Source organism: Ceratotherium simum, chromosome X (genome assembly GCF_057802395.1).
Source record: "Ceratotherium simum simum isolate JZ-2026a chromosome X, ASM5780239v1, whole genome shotgun sequence".
NCBI classification, from domain to species: Eukaryota; Metazoa; Chordata; class Mammalia; order Perissodactyla; family Rhinocerotidae; genus Ceratotherium; species Ceratotherium simum.
In genome coordinates, this window is record NC_141940.1 from 38,259,825 (window position 1) to 38,279,076 (window position 19,252).

The 19,252-nt window shown below is 39.7% G+C and overlaps 1 protein-coding gene across 3 annotated transcripts in view; it reads left to right on the forward strand.

Moving 5' to 3' along the window:
- The first annotated feature begins 9,265 nt into the window (after window positions 1–9,265).
- ACSL4 (acyl-CoA synthetase long chain family member 4) overlaps window positions 9,266–19,252 on the forward strand; it is an 85,754-nt gene continuing 75,767 nt past the window's right edge. For 2 of the 3 annotated variants that reach the window (XM_087426409.1, XM_014795329.2), the window contains exon 1: window positions 9,268–9,388. The gene's annotated coding sequence lies outside the window, so the exon portion shown is untranslated. Of the gene's footprint in view, window positions 9,389–19,252 lie in introns of all 3 variants that reach the window. The other variant, XM_014795326.2, reaches the window with a different exon arrangement.

The window sequence follows — 19,252 nt, forward strand, 5'->3', positions numbered from 1 at the left end:
GAGGTAGACAATGTGGCAAATTATGACGAGCTTTGAGCAGAGAATCAGGAGATCTTTGTTCCAGTCCCCAGTTCTGAAATAACTAGCTTTGTAACCTTGGATAAATTACTTAACCACTTGGAGCCTCCGTTTCCTCATTTGTAAGTAAATGAATGATTAGACTTCAGATTATCTTGAAAGTCCTTTACAGCTCTAAAATTCTATTTGAGAAGTTCATGTGTTACGTACTTTAAATTTCAAAGGCAAATGCATACTCTTTCTTTGTTTGCATGTACAGAAATTAAAACTGTTGCCTCAGTTCTAACCTGTATCAACAGAATAAGTTAAAAAGCAAAAAAACAAGGCCCAGGGACATAGACTGACAAGTTCTGAAGCCATGCCTTGGTACACTTGTACATGTGATGATCTGCCCTCTGCCCTGAGGTTTCTTAATCTATGTTTTGCACTGTGTGTCATAGATGTTTGTCAAATATAGCAGAACTGGCTCAGACAGGACATAGCACTATTTCCTAGTCAGTGGCTAAAACATTTCTTGTCTCCTGAGCTGTTCCAGTCTTAAATTCCATAACTCCTGTGACCTCAAATGAGGACACCTTGACTTGCACTTAATCTGATGATGCATTTTATTTTTTGCAGGAAGATGCTGGGTTTTGAAACTTTTTTCCCCCCTTCACTTGTAGGAAAAGTTCTAAATGGTAAGGGGATTCTGCCCTGCCACCATAGAGGTCTCCCTCTAGGCCTTCTAACACAGGACCCAGGTAGCTCTGGGTCATCTCATTGCCAAGAGAGTGCAATTGGCAACTTTAATCCCTGATGACGAGTCAAAAGTTTAAGATCTATCTGGGAAGTGTTATGTTACATTTAGGTACAGCATACCATGAGCTTGTTCATAATCTTGGCATTAAAATACAAAGCCAATGGAAAGGGTGAAACTGGTCCTCTCAGATGGGAGTAGCTGATGTGGTCTTTGCATTCGTATTTATTTCCAATTTTAGAGATTTTTTCATGTCAAAAACTGTAGTAGATGGGGCCGGCCCGGTGGCACAAGCAGTTAAGTGCGCGCGTTCCGCTGCAGCAGCCCGGGGTTTGCCGGTTCGGATCCCGGCCGTGCACTGACGCACTGCTTGTCGAGCCATGCTGTGGCGGCGTCCCATATAAAGTAGAGGAAAATGGGCACAGATGTTAGCCCAGGGCCAATCTTCCACAGAAAAAAGAGGAGGCTTGTCATCAGATGTTAGCTCAGGGCTGATCTTCCTCACACACACAAAAAAAACTGAAGTAGATAAGATAAAGGCTTTATCAAAATTTATAACCACAGAACTTTATCAGGGAACTGATCTGATCTGTATCATCTGAAGACCTGTTCTTGATATTTTTATTACCTCTTGGCTATTTCTTTTCTGTTAATTTACAGGTGTACTTTGCATCAATGCTTTTCTTGGGTTTCTGTATTTTTTCTTTCTTTCAGCCCTAGGTCAGCTTGTTTATTTCCAAAAAAGCAGCAGCTTCTGCAAAATGCTGGGAAACAGGGTCGAGTATGAGGTGTGGGGGAGGGAGGTGTGGCTGAAGCTGAAAGGACTTTTCAGGTTAGTGTGCTCTGTTCAATTAAGCTGTCTCTCCCTCGATATTTTTTTTCCCAGTACAATGTTAAAATATTGTACTCCTGCCAAAAAATTTCCCAAACTCAAATCCTAAACAAAAGAAATAACCTCTCTATCCTGACATAAACGCTACTTTGTGTTGTGACTAATTCAAGAATCTTTATATTTAATTTAATTTAAAATTACCTTTGTGATTTTACAGCAGATCAATGAATGCATTTGTCTTCTTACTGAGGTCTATTTATCAATGAGACTATTACTACAAATTATTGTTTTCAATTTCTTTTGACAATCAGAGAAAAAGTGTTTTGGTGACATGAGTTACTTACCTTGAAATGTGTCATTTGATTCAGCAAGCCTACATCTAGGAGTTATTCTTTTTTTTTTTTTTGTGAGGAAGATCAGCCCTGAGCTAACATCCGTGCTAATCTTCCTCTTTTTGCTGAGGAAGACTGGCTCTGAGATAACATCTATTGCCAATCCTCCTCCATTTTCTCCCCCAAAGCCCCAGTAGCTAGTTGTATGTCATAGTTGCACATCCCTCTAGTTGCTGTATGTGGGACGTGGCCTCAGCATGGCTGGACAAGTGGTGCGTCGGTGCCTGCCCAGGATCAGAACCCAGGCTGCCAGTAGCGGATTGCATGCACTTAACCACTAAGCCACGGGGCCGGCCTTCTAGGAGTTATTCTAAGAAAGTAATTAGAGAGACATGCAAATTTATATTCAAGGATGTTCATAACAGCATCATTTATAGTACTGGAAAAATTTAGGAACCAATCTACATGTCCCACAAACAATAGGAGACTGGTTAAATAAATTATGTGACATCTATATGCTAGAATATTATGCAGTCCTAAACATAGTTTTTAAAGAATTTTTAATAACATGGGAGAGAGCTCATGTTAAATGGCAAGTGAAAAAAAGCACACAATACCATATATACAGAATGGTTCCAATACTGGAAAAAATATCATAAGAAGAAACTGGTAAAAAATAGATCAAAATATTAATAGTGGCTCTCCCAGGGCAGCAGAATTATGGATTTAAAAGCATTCTTTATATATTTTTGGTGTTTTCCATATTTTCTATGATGAATAGTTATTACTTTTAGAAAAAGGTATACAAAGTTATTAAACATTTCAATGAAAGCAAATTAAACAACAGTGAGATAGCATTGCTTGCCTATCAGACTGGCAAGATTTTTAAAGATTGATAATATTCAATGTTTTCAAGAATATGAGGAAAATGGCTCTGTTATACACTCTAAGAAGGAGTGTAAATTGGTTTGGCCCTTTTAAAAGACAATTCGACAGTATCTTTTAAAATTTAAAATGTACATACTTTTTGACCCAGCATCATTTCCACTTACGGGGATCCACTATAGAGATGCTTGAACAAATTCACAAAGATATATGCATAGAGATATTAATTTGAGTATTGTGAAAAATTAGGTAAAAATCCCAAATGTTCATCAATAGGGATATGACTAGTGCATTACTGTATAACCATACTATGGAATACTGTGTAATAGTAAAAAAAGAATGAGGTATAATTCCTTAGATATCTACATACAAACATAAAGACATGGAATGATGTTTGTGATATATTATTAAGTGAATAAAAGCAATTCATAGAGCAACACGTAGAATATATTCTCATTTTGAAAAAATAAGTATATGTCACCATCTATGGGCCCGGGAAACATTTGGAAAGACATATACTAGATCGTTCACAGTTGTTGTCTCTGTGGAGTGGGATCAGAGATTCTTCTACTTTATAGACTTCTACTTGAACAAAAGAAGTGAACATGTCCTTTTTGTAATAAAAATAATAAAGGGCCAGCCCTGTGGCTTAGCGGTTAGGTGCGCGTGCTCCGCTGCTGGTGGCCCGGGTTCGGATCCTGGGTGCGCACCGACGCACCGCTTCTCCGGCCATGCTGAGGCCGCGTCCCACATACAGCAACTAGAAGGATATGCAGCTATGACGTACAACTATCTACTGGGGCTTTGGCGGAAAAAAAGGAGGAAGATTGGCAATAGATGTTAGTGCAGAGCTGGTCTTCCACAGCAAAAAGAGGAGGATTAGCACAGATGTTAGCTCAGGGCTGATCTTCCTCACACACACACAAAAATAATAATAATAAAGAGAAAATCAGTGGAAAAGTAGGGCTTACTGTGTGAAAATTTGCTTTATAAATAGCTCTTCAGGAATGTATTAGCCCATGTACAGTGATGTACAGCTACAAAGAGTTTGGACACCTTCACATAGGGGCTAATTTGCACCATGGCTCAATAAAGAGAGAAAACAGTCATAGGGAGGAACTGACTCATAAGCTGATCTAGACTGCCATACCTAAATTTTGCACAGTGGCAACAAAATCAGATTTGTTGAACTTGTTCATAAGCAGCATTGAAATGAGCTTGTAGAAAGTTGAGGTTAGCCACTGATTCTGAAAGCTGCCTGTATAAATTCTCTGAATTAGATACATATTATAGCTAAAAGTGACTCTCAAAAATCTATGAGTTCATGGCCGGCTCCGTGGCTTAGCGGTTAAGTGCGCGCACTCTGATGCTGGCGGCCCGGGTTCGGATCCCGGGCGCGCCCCAAGGCACCACTTCTCCGTCCAGCGCGAGGCCGAGTCCCACGTACAGCAACTAGAAGGATGTGAACCTGTGACGTACAACTATCTGCTGGGGCTTTGGGGGGAAAAAATGAATAAATAAAATCTTTAAAAAAAAAAAATCTATGAGTTCACTTTCAAGGTATTTGCTTTAAATGTCTTTTCATAGGAGGGGGTGCCCCTGGGTCTAATATAGAAGTCGGATGTTCCAAAAAGAGAGTTTGTTTCTCTTTTAGGTGGGTTTATGTGATAATGAGATGGACATGTGAAACATTACTTATTCAGCCATATGCACATTTTCCTCTGAAATAATAACAGCATCTACCTCATAGGTGTATTATGAGGGTAAAATGAAATAATACATGTAAAGTGTTTGGGACAGTGCCTGGCACATAGTAAGTACTCAATAATTGGTGACCATTATTTTTCAAACATGTTGCTAAAGATTTTCCATTTGAATAACAATAACTTGGCCTGTACCAGGTGCCATATTTGGTCCAAGTGAAGGAGACAGTTTTATTACAGCATTTTAGTTTGAAGGATTGCTTTGAATAAATGTTCAAAGGTTTAAGCAGAGTGAATATCTAGGTATAATGAGGGGGTTTGCCCATTTCATAGAAGGCTTTAGCGAAGGGTATATTTAGAGGATTGAAGGGAATGCAGGTTAGCCTGGAGGTCAGAGAGTGATTTAGTGAATGAAAGTGAAGGAGGTGGCTGTAGACCACTTCTCAAGGAATTTAGTCCTTGGCTTTAAAGAAAGTCAGTCAATAAATAGGAGAATCTGGAGAAAGATGGTGTGGTATAATGGAAGGATGTGAGTTTTGGTTCCAGCTTCCTTTTTTCTCATCTGTAAAATGAGGAGGTTGAACTTGGTAATTAATAGCCACCATTTTCTACACACTTGCCATAAGCCAGGCATTTTATGAGCATGATTTCATTTAATCCTCTCTCAGAAGAGCCTTATGAATGAGGTACCATTATTATCCCCAATTTACAGATGAGGAGGCTGAGGCTCTGAAGAGGTTATGTAACTCGGTCTAGGGTGGTCCAAGTCCAAAGCCCATATGGTTTCCCTCCAGCTACTCTACCTCTATGTGGCCTCCCAGCTCTAATAGTCAATGATTCCAAGTAAGGGACATTTTAAAATTTTGTTTTCATTTGACTTGTCTTTTAAGAATGGGAAATGAAATCATATCTTCTTGCATGTGAAAGGGAAAGGAAAATAAAGAGAGATTGAAGGTGAGTTATGATATTGATGACCTATCTTTTTCCCTATCTTTACTGGGCTAGAATCACTACAGAAAGTGGGCAAAAACATACCAAAGGTAACTTCTGGCAGATTTAATGGCAGCCACAGTCCATCTCATTTGCCTCTGGCCTTATGGATAATATGAATTTTTTATTCATTCTTTTTCGTTTTTAGAAAGGTTGCTAAAGCAATTTGCAAGGCTACTGTAGAGGATTTTATTTAGAGGGGATAGGAGTTTGCGTTTAAAAAGACAAAGAATGAGTTAGTGAGAGACACTAAAGTCAAGTTCCTTTAAAACTCTGCTGGGATTTCGATTTGGACTGTGCTGACTTATAGATTAATTTGGCAAGAGTTGAGTTTTTACAATACTGTCTCTTCCCATCCAGATGCATTGGATGTATTTCCATTTGTTTTAGTTTTTCAATTAATTAAAAAACCTGTAAAATATACTGGAATGAAAAGAAATGGTTATTTGAAAAGATAAAATAATCATTTCTCAAAAAAGAACATTTAGATCTAGGTCCTCTGCCTTTGATCATTTTTGAAAATAGGAGCTTGGGTTATTATTTATGTTCACAGTGAGATCATCTTCTGTCTAGGTTTCTGATTTCACCAGTGTTTTCAGACGTGCCACTGAAGACAATATTTGGCCTGGTTGTTGGGTCTGAAAAAAACAAGGTCTTGTTAATGACAAAACATAACATAACTTGTCTATGCAAATATTATTATAAGGTCCTACTGCTTGTAGTTGGACCACAGGAGGAAATTATTATTTTACAAACCTGCGAAGTATGTTAACACGCAAAGGCTTGTTACACAGTCAATAAAGAACAGTTGTTTTCTGCCCTTCCATAAATAACTAATGTCAGGAGCAGCCTGGCTATCTGTTTCAGCTTCTCGTTACAGGAGAGTAAAATGGGCAAGGCCTGAATATCAGTACATGCTAACAGAGCTGTCCTGTTAAACTCTGTTTGGCTTCAAAGAGTTTAATTTTCCTACTTTCAGTGCTTTTTATGTTGTGTTTTGAATCTGTCAACTGTGCTCTACGTTTTCCTAACTCTTTCCCATTTCCATATGTTTATCTCTTCTGTTTCTAATTGGTTTGGTAGTTCTGGGTAGGACTTACTACCCAGGAAGCCTGATGTCGTGGCAAGCGCCCTGGTCTAGGAGTCATGAGAACTGTGGTAGGAAATCCAGGCTCTGCTACTACTTAGTTGTGTGATTGGACAAGTCATTTAACCTGCATCTGTTTCTCCATTTGTAAAATAGGGTTAATAATCTCCTGTCTTCCTAACTAGTAAACAGTGGTGCAAATGTTCTCTCTAAAATGTCAGACAGCTGGCTGGGAGAATGTTTTGCTCCTGGTAGTAGTTCTGGAGAGTTTCTAATGACAAGAAATTAGGCAAGGCTTTTTTTTGTGTGTGTGTGAGGAAGATCAGCCCTGAGCTAACATCCATGCCAATCCTCCTCTTTTTGCTGTGGAAGACTGGCCCTGGGCTGAACATCTGTGCCTATCTTCCTCTACGTTATATGGGACGCCGCCACAGCATGGCCTGACAAGGCGGTGCCTCAGTGCGCGCCCGGGATCCGAACCCGGGCCGCCAGCAGCGGAGTGTGAGCACTTAACCGCTACGCCACGGGGCCGGCCCCAGGCAAGGTTTGTTTTGACCCTGAAAAAGTGAAAAAAGAAAAGCTAGAAATAGTCTACACTATTTCTATACACTTGGTTTCCTTTTTGGAGCTGTAGCTCTTCTTTCCTCTTCATCCTGGGTGTGGTTAACTGTAGAGGAAAGGTGAGATATGGTACGTGATAAAGGTAGCCAGAACTGTCAGCATTAGTAGATAGCTTGTGATTAAGGTCTTGAAAATTTAAGTAGTTTCTTGGGCTAATAAATATATCTGTCTCTATCTTATACACACATGCGTTTGCATAGGTATATATGTATACACATTCATACATTCAAACAAAAACTGATAGCTTCAGGCTCTCCTTTATACCTTGTAAAATTGGGGGAACTTCAGTAAGCCCTCAGGACTCGGTGTTCAGTGGAAATTACCTAACTGAAAAGTTCTGGCCTAAGTGACTGATAGTAAAGGAAATCTACAAAAGGACTCAAATTGCAAGTTCTTTTTCATCCAACACATTGATTTTTATGCTACACTGGGTCTGAATTGTGTCTGTATTTTAATTCCACAACTAGACACTAAGTTTGTTGAGGGCAGGGATGATCATTCCTTCGGTTTCTTTTGTATTCACCCTACTGTAGATGACAGGACTCTGTACATTGCAGGTACCCAGTGAATTACATAGCTGACAAATGATTAGTTATTTCTAGTATTACAACAAGATCTCATAAAATAAACATGACAAGTAAACTTGTTGTTTTAAGTCTTGAACTTTCTAGGTCAGTCTTGAAAAAGGAAGTTACATGACTGCCATAGCAATATTTATAGGCATATTATATATAAGTGGGTGGGCCTGTTGGAAATTGGATGAGTAATCCCACTTCAGAGTAGTAATATACAAAAGCTGTAGTGTTATGCTTTCCAACTGTGGGCCTCCCACCACCTATAGTGTCACCAGGGATGTTTATTAATAATTCACATTTCCCAGCCCCACTCAGATCCAAATCACAGTATCTGGGGGTTGTAGCTTCAGGTACCCGTATTTTAACAAGCACCCCAGATGGTCTGGATGCATGCTAAAGTTTAAGAACGACTCTAGCCTGTAATTTGAGGTGGTGAGACACACACACATGTTGTTATCTCCAGTAATTCTACAGGAAAGTAGAAAATAGCAAGTGAAATGAAATATCCATTACCAGCAGGAAGAGGAAGCTAGTCCTCCATTATGCATCAGAGAACTGGAAGAAAACTGACGCTTTCTTTTGGTGATATATTCTTGAGAGTTTGTCGTGGCTCATTTGGAATTATGTTCTGTCCCTTTTGAAGTCGCCAGAATTTTATTTTTAACAGCAATTTCTTGAGTTTCTCGGGAACAGTATTCGTAGAACTGGCTCAGAAGCAATGATCAGGGCCAGTAAGATGTCACAGTGCTGTGGTGACTTTTCCTTATCAGTTGTGGGCTCTTTTCCCTTTACACCATCGTGGAAATGGAAGGCATAAAGTGCAAACCCTGCATCCTTGTGATGTTTCATAAGCGGGAGGGACTGGGGGTCTTGACGCAGACAGAGGGTAGATAAACGGAAGAGAGGCATTAGCTCAGGCTTGGAGGAGCAGGATGCCTTTATTCAAAGAATGTTAAGCTCTCTCTCTAAAGGAAGAGCAGTGAAGTCCAAAGATGATTATCTTTAAAGGGCAGCTGGAAGATGACCCGAGGGGACCTTGCATCCTGCGGTGGAGGCCTGGGAAGCAACACAGGTGCGGGCGTGGGCCGTTTAGGCACCTCGCTGAAATCAGATAGGCGCAAGGACCTTCCGAAAACACACCCGATAACACGGCCAGCAAGCCCAGCCCAACGGCTCGGAAGCGCGAGCTAGAACCTGCGGTGAGCCTGTGAGGAGCCGTTAGTCGGCTCGACTCCCCCGCAGCACCCCTCCTTCGCCCCGAGAAGCCCACTCGGCCCCGCCTTTTCAGCTGACGTGCGGGGCAAGCGGAGGCGGGGGCGTGGGTGGGACGAGCCGTCGGCCGCCGGCGATTCGGCCGGCTCAGACACACCACCGCGCGCCCCCGCTCCGCCCGCCCCTCGGGGTGCGTGTTTTCCGGGCTCGCGCCGCGCCGCGCCTCGCCCCGCCTCCGCCGGCCGCCCGGGTGCGCGCGCGCCGCTGCGGCTTTTTCTCCAGCCTCCGCGGCGCGCCCCTCCTCGCCCCAGCGCTAGCGGGCACGCGGCTCCTTTCCGCTAGCTCCCCGAGTGCAAGACGCCGGCCGGCTGCGAAGACGCCGCGGGCAGCTCCTCCGGTGAGTAAGCGCAGCCGGTGAGGCTGCGGCCCTCGCACCCCTCCCCGGTGGCACTCGGGGCCCCACTTCCAGCGGCGCCACCGCCTTACACCTGAGCCCCGAGGAGGTTGAGAGGACATTCCTGTTCCCGGAATCAGCTCGCTTTCTTCTTGAGCCGGGGCGATCCACCCGCCCGCCTTCCCTGGGGCCAGGAAGATTCCCCAGGTGTCTGTATCTTCTCCTTCGCTGAAGTCGGGGGTCCTCGAGACCCTGGCCTATCTCTTTCTGCCTCTCACTGCCGGGCCCCCGAGGGCCAGAAGCATCTTCCCGATCGAGGTACTGCGCTTTGCCACGACCCTGGTTTCCAAAGGAGTGCGTCAGGTGCTTGCCAGACCTCCAAACGACCTTTAGGGCGCCCCTAGACCTCAACTCCATTTTGTCCCCTCGGGTCGCCCTATGTCTGAGGGCTAGGGGGTCTCTCTGATCCTAGAAGCATCGGCCCTTCGAACTTGAGGGATGCTCTGGTTTCCAATATCTTCTTAGCTTCTATGTATCTTTAGTTATGTTAGAAAACGGCTGGATTCTAGCAGAAGCGTGCTCTTATTTTTTCCTGTTCTTTCTATCTACATCCCTATCCTCGGTGGGTGCTGTATATTTAGCGTTAGCTTTATTCACTTCCTCTTCCTCTCATTTGAGTGCCCTACAGAAAGAACTGTAGCTGATGTCTATAGCACATAGAAAAATCGAGGAGAATATGATTCATTGCCTAACCCCCATCAAGGGGTTACATATTTTAAATAAGACGTCATTTCTCCTCTTCACTCCAGCATCTCCTCCTTCAACGGGATTTTTTTTCACCCTCTGGTAATGAATTTGCTCTGTCTGTTCTTTTCACCTTAAAAAAATTCAATCATTGCTCTAAGAAACAACGGTGAGATGCAGAATAGGGGCAAAATGGCATTGAAATGAATCCCTTTGAAAAAGTAAGCAGTCTGCTTTATTTGTTAATGGTTTAATCAATGCCTTAGTTTTCTCATCTACAAAAATGAGGATGTTCCTTCTAGTGTTTTGGTTCTAGGACCTCTAAATTCATGCTTAATAACATGTTGCTGCAAGATGGAGATTTAACCTGATTAAAGCCCCATTTCCCGGTAGCTGCTTGTCACTTTAGTTATTTTTTCCTTTTGCCTCTAACAAATAGTTTTACCTGTTCTTGGTACATAAGGCTGCATGCAAGTGGAGATGTAATTACAGTACCGGCGGTGAGCGGGTCCATCAAGATCTTAATAGTGTCAGTCCTCTTCCTTGAATTGTAAAATAGCTCATTTTTCTACTGAAGCTGCTAAAGTGTAAGACATGTAAGATTGCTATAAGAATTAACACCCTTTCTGCCATTTAGGTAGAGGATGAAACATTCAACTGTTAGTATACTTAGACCACAGAATAAAGTACCTTATTGTTCTGATATGAGAAGGAATTTGACACCTAAAAATCCACAGAACGTGTAATGCAACAATTGACAGCTTGAGTAAATTCCATTTTTTCCCCTAAAAACCCTATTTAAAAAATCAGTGATTCAGATTAAGATTTTTGTGTGAGTGTTTTAGGTAGGAGTGGGATCAGTGGGTGGAGAAAGGAGAGTCTTGCACAATTCAGTTAGAAGGGAAATGAATTGGGACTCTGGAGAGGCTTGGGTTTCACTTCCAGCTCTAGCTAATTGTGTAACCTTGAACAAGTCACTTTACCTCTCTTCATTTTTGAATCTGTAACAGCATCTTGATGGTTGGCAGAATGATCCATAAGTCCCCCAATTTGAATTTTTTGTTCTTATACTGAAAAAAAAATATGTAATTAATATATATATATATATATATACGATGCAATTTGCATTAAGGCTGTGCCATAAATCCTTAGTTATACCAGTTGTTCAGAACGTTTTTCTCAAAGATCTGCATATACTAGTTCTAATCTATATACGCATAATTCTTAATTCATCCTTATCAAATGAATTACTGTATGTGGAAGTCTATAAATTGGGAAGCATTTTACAAAAGGTATTGTTAACTTCTGCTTGCAAGTGAAATGTATGCATACCACACCTTTTTTTTTTTTTTAACGTTCATGGTTTTTAGAAATTTGTAAGAGAATGTGTACAAGGGAATATGTATGTTCTGCCATATAACTGTAATTGACTAGGAACTTTAAAAGAATATGCAGGCATCTCATTCATTCATTTATTCATTCATTCAACTTATCTTGTTCATTCATCTCTCACTTATTTTGTGCCAGGCCACAAGGATATGATGATTAAGAAGACAATCCCTATCGTATGAGTTATGGTGGTGATGGTAGTAGGGGTTGTGGAGGAATAGATGTATGTACAGTTTATTTTTATGAACAACAGTCAAATCAGGAACATAAAATCCTGGGAATATTAAAGCTCCACAGGAGAGGAGGAGATGATTGTATTAATTGTAACCTGTAGACTCTCTTCTTGGCATTCCTTTTTTTGTTTTGTGAGGAAGATCAGCCCTGACCTAACATCTGCCAGTCCTCCTCCTTTTGCTGAGGAAGACCGACCCTCAGCCAACACCTTTGCCCATCTTCCTCCACTCTACATGGGACGCCGCCACCACATGGCTTGACAAGTGGTGTGTTGGCGCGTGCCAGGGATCCGAACCACGGGCTGCCGCAGCAGAGCGCACGCACCCAACCGCTACGCCACTAGCCGGCCCCTTGGCATTCCTTTTTTTTTTTTTTTCCCTTCCTTTACTTTAAATTACTGAGACTTTAGCAAAAATAAAAGCTTTATTTTTCCACTCCTGCCACTGATTGCTTATATACTCTTTTCTTTTTTTCTCTTTTAACTGTTTATTTAGAGATAGTTGTAGATTCTCATACAGTTGTAAGAAATAATACCGTTTATCTAATTTTCCCAGTAGTAACATCTTGCACAACTGTAGTATCAAATCACAACAAGGAAATTGAAATAGATATGATCCATCCACCCAATTCAGAGATCGGCAGTTTTACATGTGCTCATTAGCATGTGTCTTTTTAGTTCTATGCAGTGTTATCATGTGTAAATTTGTGTAACCACCACCATAGTCAAGATACAGAATAGCTCCATCACCACAAGGATCCCTAGTGTTGCCCTTTTGTAGCCACAGCCATCTCTGTCCCTCCCTGACCTCTGGCAGCCACTAATCTGTTTTCCATGCCCATAATTTTGTCATTTGAAGAATGCTATATAAATGGAATCATACAGTGTGTAATTTTTTGAGATCGCCTTTTTTTCACTCAGCATAATTCCCTGGAGTATCACGCAGGGAATGTATCTTGTATCAATAGTTCCCTTTCATTGTTGAGTTCTATTCCATGGTGTAGATGGACTATGGTTTAACTACTCACTCATTGCAGGACATGTGGCTGTTTCCCTTTTTTTTTAATCTATTATGAATAAAGTTCCTGTGAACAATTGTGTACTGGTTTTTGTGTGAATGTAAATTTCCATTTCTCTGTGATAGATGCCCAAGAGTGCAATTGCTGATTATATTGTAGGTAGTTGCATGTTTAGTTTTATAAGGAACTGCCAAACTGTTTTCCAGAGAGGCTGTACCATTTTACATGCCCACCAGCAATGTATGAGTGCTCCTCATCCTTGCCAGCATTTGGCGTTGTCACTTTTATTTTAGCCATTCTGATAGATGTGTGGTGATAACTTGTAGTTTTCATTTGCATTTCCCTAATGGCTAATGATGTTGAACATCTTTTCATGTGCTTATTTGCCATCTCTGTATCCTCTTTAGTGAAATGTATGTTCATGTCTTTTGTCCATTTTCTGGTTGGATTTTATTCCTTTTATTGTTGACTTCTGAGAGTTCTTTATATATTCTAAATACTAGTCCTTTGTTGGACACGTGGTTTGCAAGTATATTTCCCAGTCTGTAGCTTGTCTTTTCCTCCTCTTTACAGGGAGTTTTGCAGAATGAAAATCTTCAGTTTATAAATTTTTCCTTATATAGGTGCTTTTGGTGTCAAGGGGTCTTATGTACCTTTGTTATTTAATTTTATTCCTTGCTGTTCTGTGTAAAATCCAGTATTTCTGTAAGCAGTGTGAACATTTTTTCATTCAACAATTCTGGAGCTCAAATGTATTCTGTGAACGAGTGGCCTTGATGGCTTAGAGTGTGGCTATATAGTCATACCTGCTTTCACTATATTAAAATGGCTGCCATCATTTCGTGCCTTAAAAATATAATTTCTACTTGACCAGGCTCTCGAATGAAACGTTAACATTAATATTTTAAAAGTGAATAGCCACATGACGTGCCAAGGAGATTTTTGGTTTCACTTTCTAAATTAAAAATATTTTGGCAGAACTCTGTAGTTTTTTATCAAGGTTTCTGGTAAGTAACCTAAAGAACAAATTTGTGTTGTTGTTTAAATGTACTTTGAAAGGCTGCTTCTGCATTTTGAGTAGTGAAGTTGTGGATCATGACCATGGATCTAGTAGGCTTTTTCTGCTCACTGTTGATTATCAGAATACTGAAGAGAAGATGGTTGAGTTTGTCTGTCTAGACAGCATGTTTTCCTTTTATAGTAGCTACTTAATATTTATTTTAATTATCTTTTAAAATAAGCATTAGCTTTAAGGCAACTTAATAATTTTTTATTTTGAAAAATGTATGTACTCATATTGTGAGACCAACTTATAAGAAAACGTTAGTGATTGATTTTGAGAGCATTCATTTCTGTAAGGTGGTACTGAAATTATTGTCTCTTCAGTGTCACCATATTTGCTTAAAGAAGTGTATAGCCAGGGTAGTGGATTCCTATTTGAACAAGATCCATCGGCTGGCAAGATACTGCCGGTGGCCAAATCCTGCCCACCACCTGTTTTTGTAAATAAACTTCTGTTGGAACATAGCCACATCCATTCATTTTTGTATGGTCTGGCTGCATTCAAAATACAATGTCAGAGTTGAAACAGAACTTATGACCATAAAAGCCTATTTATTCTCTGGTCCTTTATAGAAAAAGTTGGCCAAGAGATAAAATAACCTTATAACTTATTGAGTATCTATGTTATAAAGGAAATTGAACAAACTTTACTTGGACTTTTAGTACCTTTTAGTTATATTTCCATGGGAAATTGTGGTTCAGAAGAGTGTGTTCATTTTCCTTACTAAGCTACGAGGTGCTGTGGTCTAGGAGCAGCATTAAGGAATGGATGGAGAGTTGGGCAGGTTGATGATGATGTCCTTAAGTGTGGGTTATTTCAGTGTGAATGAATGACAGCTAGTGAGATTCAGAAAGAGGCCTGTGCAGTTGTGAGATCTCCTTTGGAGATCCTCTTGTGAGACGGAGTGGTAATGAGAGAGCCAGGCATGGCAGTGCTGTTGCTGTTCCTCCCAAAACTAGTGAGATCTTTAAATACATGGTAGTTTGAGCCTATCTAGCTAAGTTAGACTGTTGGTTTATTCTTTTGTTTGCACAGCTTCCTTTTGTAAGTTAGAAGTTGACACTTGAGTTCTTTTAAATTCCCTAGGGGTGATATTGAAAATGGGAATTGAGTTAGAACAGTTGGCTATACATTTGGAAAGAAATGAATCCCCGCATCACATCATACACAAAAATAAGTTAAGGATGGGTGTGAGGTGATATCTCATTGTAGTTTTGATTTGCATTTCTCTAATAGTTAATGATGTTGAACATCTTTTCATGTGCCTGTTGGCCATCTGTACATCTTCTTTGGAGAAATGTCTGTTCACATCCTCTGCCCATTTTTTGATCCAGTTGTTCGTTTTTTTTGTTGAGTTGTATGAGTTCTTTATATATTTTGGATATTAACGCCTTATCGGATATATGATTTGCAAATATTTTCTTCCAGTTGGTGGGTTGTCTTTTCGTTTTGTTGATGGTTTCCTTTGCTGTGCAGAACCTTGGGCGAAAGGGGTTAGAGGGGAACATATTTATGGTGATGGATGGAAACTAGACTTTTGGTGGTGAACTGTATAGAATGCAGTCTATACAAAAGTTGAAATTCAGTGATGTACGCCTGAAATTTATATGATGTTATAAATCAATGTGACTGCAATAAAAAACAAACTAAATAAATAAGGATGTATTTTAAAAATCTAAGTATATATTTAAAAAACTTCTGGAAAGCATACAACACCATAACAAAAAGGCAAGTGACAGACCAGGGGAAAATATCTTCTACATATGCAGTAGAAGCTTTAACTGACTCACCACATTAAGTGATGCTCTTCATTTCCTTTGTAAAATACACTGTGTGCTGAAGACTTGCTATTAGTAGATTGGTCTCTAGTAGGCCAGTGTGCTTGTGGACCCACCAGTAGAACAGATGCTTTTATTATTGAACCTATATATGCTGGTTGTTCTTGTTTTTGTAAATATGTAATTTATTATCATATTTTATAACTCAATAAAATATGAGTAGTGGGAAATTGAAGATCTTACTGAAAATTTACAGATGAAATGATATGACGTGGGGGATTTGCTTGAAATTATATGGGGGGGTGGAGGTGTGGAGTGCATACAGATGTAAAAGAAAGAAAATTCAGCATGTATGGATAATTACTGAAGCTGGGTGATAGTTACATTAGATTCATTATAACAAAAATGGAAAGAGTTGATGAAAGCAAGTTATTACTGTCCAACTAGGTATAAGCAAAGATTTGTATAACATAAATATCAAAATCAAAGAGGGTTCTTCACTCATAGTGCTTTGCCAAGTGTCTTAAATTTTGTGAAGTTCTATGTTATCTAAGAATTCAGTTTAAATTTCTTTATAATCAGTGGGCCTGGAGTTAAAGGAAAAGGTCTTGGCCTCTTGCCCCTATATCAAGATTTTGATAAATGAATGTACATTTATTACTGATAAAATGAAAATAAAATGAAATGTTTGTCATGTGTATATTTTTTATGATTGTTCACCTTAATTGACCTTTTCAGTTAACTAATCAACTGTTCCAAATAACATTAGATAAAAAGGCTTCTACTGTATAATATCCATGATATGTAAAGAGCTCCTAAAAATCAATAGGAAAAAGGCACCCATTAGAAAAAGTGGCAGGGGGTTATGAATTGGCATTTCCCAGAAAAAGAAATAAAAAGGTGAATAAAAAAGAAAAGATGTTCAAATTCACTATAGTAATTAGGGAAATGAAAACCATTTTTCACCAAATGTATTGCAAAGACTGTAATATCCGCTTTTAGAAAAAAATGGGCACTGTCATAGACTGTTAAAGAGAGTGCAAATTGTATAACTTTTTGATAAAGAATACCAAAATCTGGGGGCTGGCCCCGTGGCGGTGTGGTTAAGTGAGCGCTCCGCTGCTGTTGGCCTGGGTTCCGATCCCGGGCGCACACGGATGCACCGCTTGTCGGGCCATGCTGTGGCGGCGTCCCACATAAAGTAGAGGAAAATCCGCACGGATGTTAGCTCAGGGCCAGTCTTCCTCAGCAAAAAGAGTAGGATTGGCATGGATGTTAGCTCAGGGCTGATCTTCCTCACACACACAAAAATACCAAAATCCACACATGTATGGATGCTTGCGTGTGCACATATGCACACGTGCATGCATATGTGCAAACATGTATTTTCTGTCTTCAAAAATGGGTTTTTATGGTACATACCGATTTGTGACTTGCTTTCTTTAACTTGACGGTATATTGTGAGCGTCTTTCATGATCAGTAACTTTGAGTAAGTGAAAAAGACATGTTGGTGGAAAAAGAACAACACTGTGCCATGTAAATACAGTGTTCTAGTTAAAATAACTAGTTTCTAGGACAAACTATAATCTTAAAAAAAAAGTCATGGTCACCAAAAGTAAATAACCAACGATTTTAAAAGTTCTTAATGTTGAACCAATTCAGTTCTGTTTTGAATTTAACTATGAACATGTGATTTAAATTATAGTTACTAGTAATGATGCATAAGTGCAATATATTAAAATGTCATTAGAAATCCTTTTTGTGTGGAGTTTGGTTTTAATGAAGATTTTAAAGCTGAGTTTTAACAGTTATTTGGTTCCAAGAAAAACTAACTGCTCTGACTAATTTTTGGTAAAGGTGTGGGCATAGTTGTATTCTTTTACAACTTACAAAAGTACAGAAAATCTAGGTATCTGTAGCAACATGAATCTTTGTCTATGGTATCTCAGTCTATAGTATATAAAATGGCATATTAGGAGAACTGTGTTGGAGGCCCAAGTTTGATTTGGGCGAGTATATATGTATTCTGCTATCTTATGTTATTTAGAAACATCTATTAAGCACATCCACTGAAGGCTCATTATAATCTCTTCTGGGTTTATACATGGGACTTAGAGGTGAAAATACCTTACTTTACACTGAAGACTTTTTGATACTTTAATCATTTTCTGTGAATTCAATAGAGTATTTAACAAACGAAGATTCTACCTTGTAGACGATGGTCTTAATGTGAAGGCCCAGTGTAGCTGCTCATGTTTTTGTTAGGGCGATTGAAACAGCATCCCTGTTCTCCAAGGCTGAGTGTGCATCTTGGCCTTTTTGGAATTGATTTCGCAGCGCAAGGATTTTTCTCTCATAGGTGCTGTCAAGTTAGCAGATTTTTACAGGAGAGTCAGGATCGAGGTTCCCTATTTCTTACTTGATTAGTGAAAGGGCATGTGAGATCAGACTATTATAGAGGTGTTGAAAACATTAATGGTGGATTCTAGTGGTTGTAATGAAGTTAGTGCAGTGGAAGGCATGGTGAAATACTTGTTTTCTCTTAGGTGTTCTGTTTATTACCTTTAATATGTGCTTAAAGTATTTCAATACTATAAAAAAGATTTTTGAAGGACCACTCCCCTGGGGGTATCTGAGTGATGAGTCATCAAAGAAAGCCTGGGGAAATGGGCAGAGCTGCTAGCTGAGATGGTGATCATTCATTATGCTCAGAATATGTTAGTAGTCATTTTGGCTTCTCAAATGAACTGAAAGCTGAAAACTTCCCTCAGACAGGAAACAGGAACTTGGTGAATGAGCTTCAAATTCAGTTGTGGCTTTGAAAATAGAAGAGAAGCCAGAACTAGCACTAACATCTCATGAGATGAATCTAAGTAAAAAATGCTGTGTTCCACATGACCACTGAAAGATACTAAGTTGAGTAGTAGCTTAAAAGAATAGTTGAAAAATCATAACTAGACTGAGGGGTAGAACTGGGCAGAACTAGCTATAAACAATTGTCAGATGAATGTGTTTCAGACAAATAGAGTAGAAAAGAGAGAAGCAGGCCAGGGATAATGGTATTCTTATACCTGGAACCACAGAAACCTTCAGGATTTGGTCAGTTAATTGCAAGGTTAGTCTAGGACGGCTTAGAGTCTTTGGTAAAATATTGGGGATTCCCTTTGTGCCCAGGCAGTTTCTTACCAGGAGTAGGTTAGAATTTCTGTGAGGCAAGTAGTTTCCATAACCTGGAAACTAGAAGAGGCATGGTTCAGGCTCACTCTTGGTGAATGACAGCAACCTGCAGAGGGGAAGCTATGTAGTGTTGTTTTCCCCAAATAGAAAGAAATGTCAGTATTAGCATAGTCATTCAAATAGAGTTACATGTTACACATTTTTAAGTGAAATGACTTTACTTGTAAGGATATTACATAACTCAAATTTCCCCCAGAAATTTTTGGATTCCTTTACCTAGATTTTGTTTTTAGTGTTAAGTATAAAGGCCAGGGTTTTTATGTGGAAGCAGGTTTTTAATTTATATACATATTTACATTAATTTTAATATTCTCTTGGCCACTGAGAGATTGTTGAGTATTAAGATGAGTATTAAGTAGGGGAGTAGCTTTCTTAGGAAATAGCCTCTAAAGAATGGACTTCTT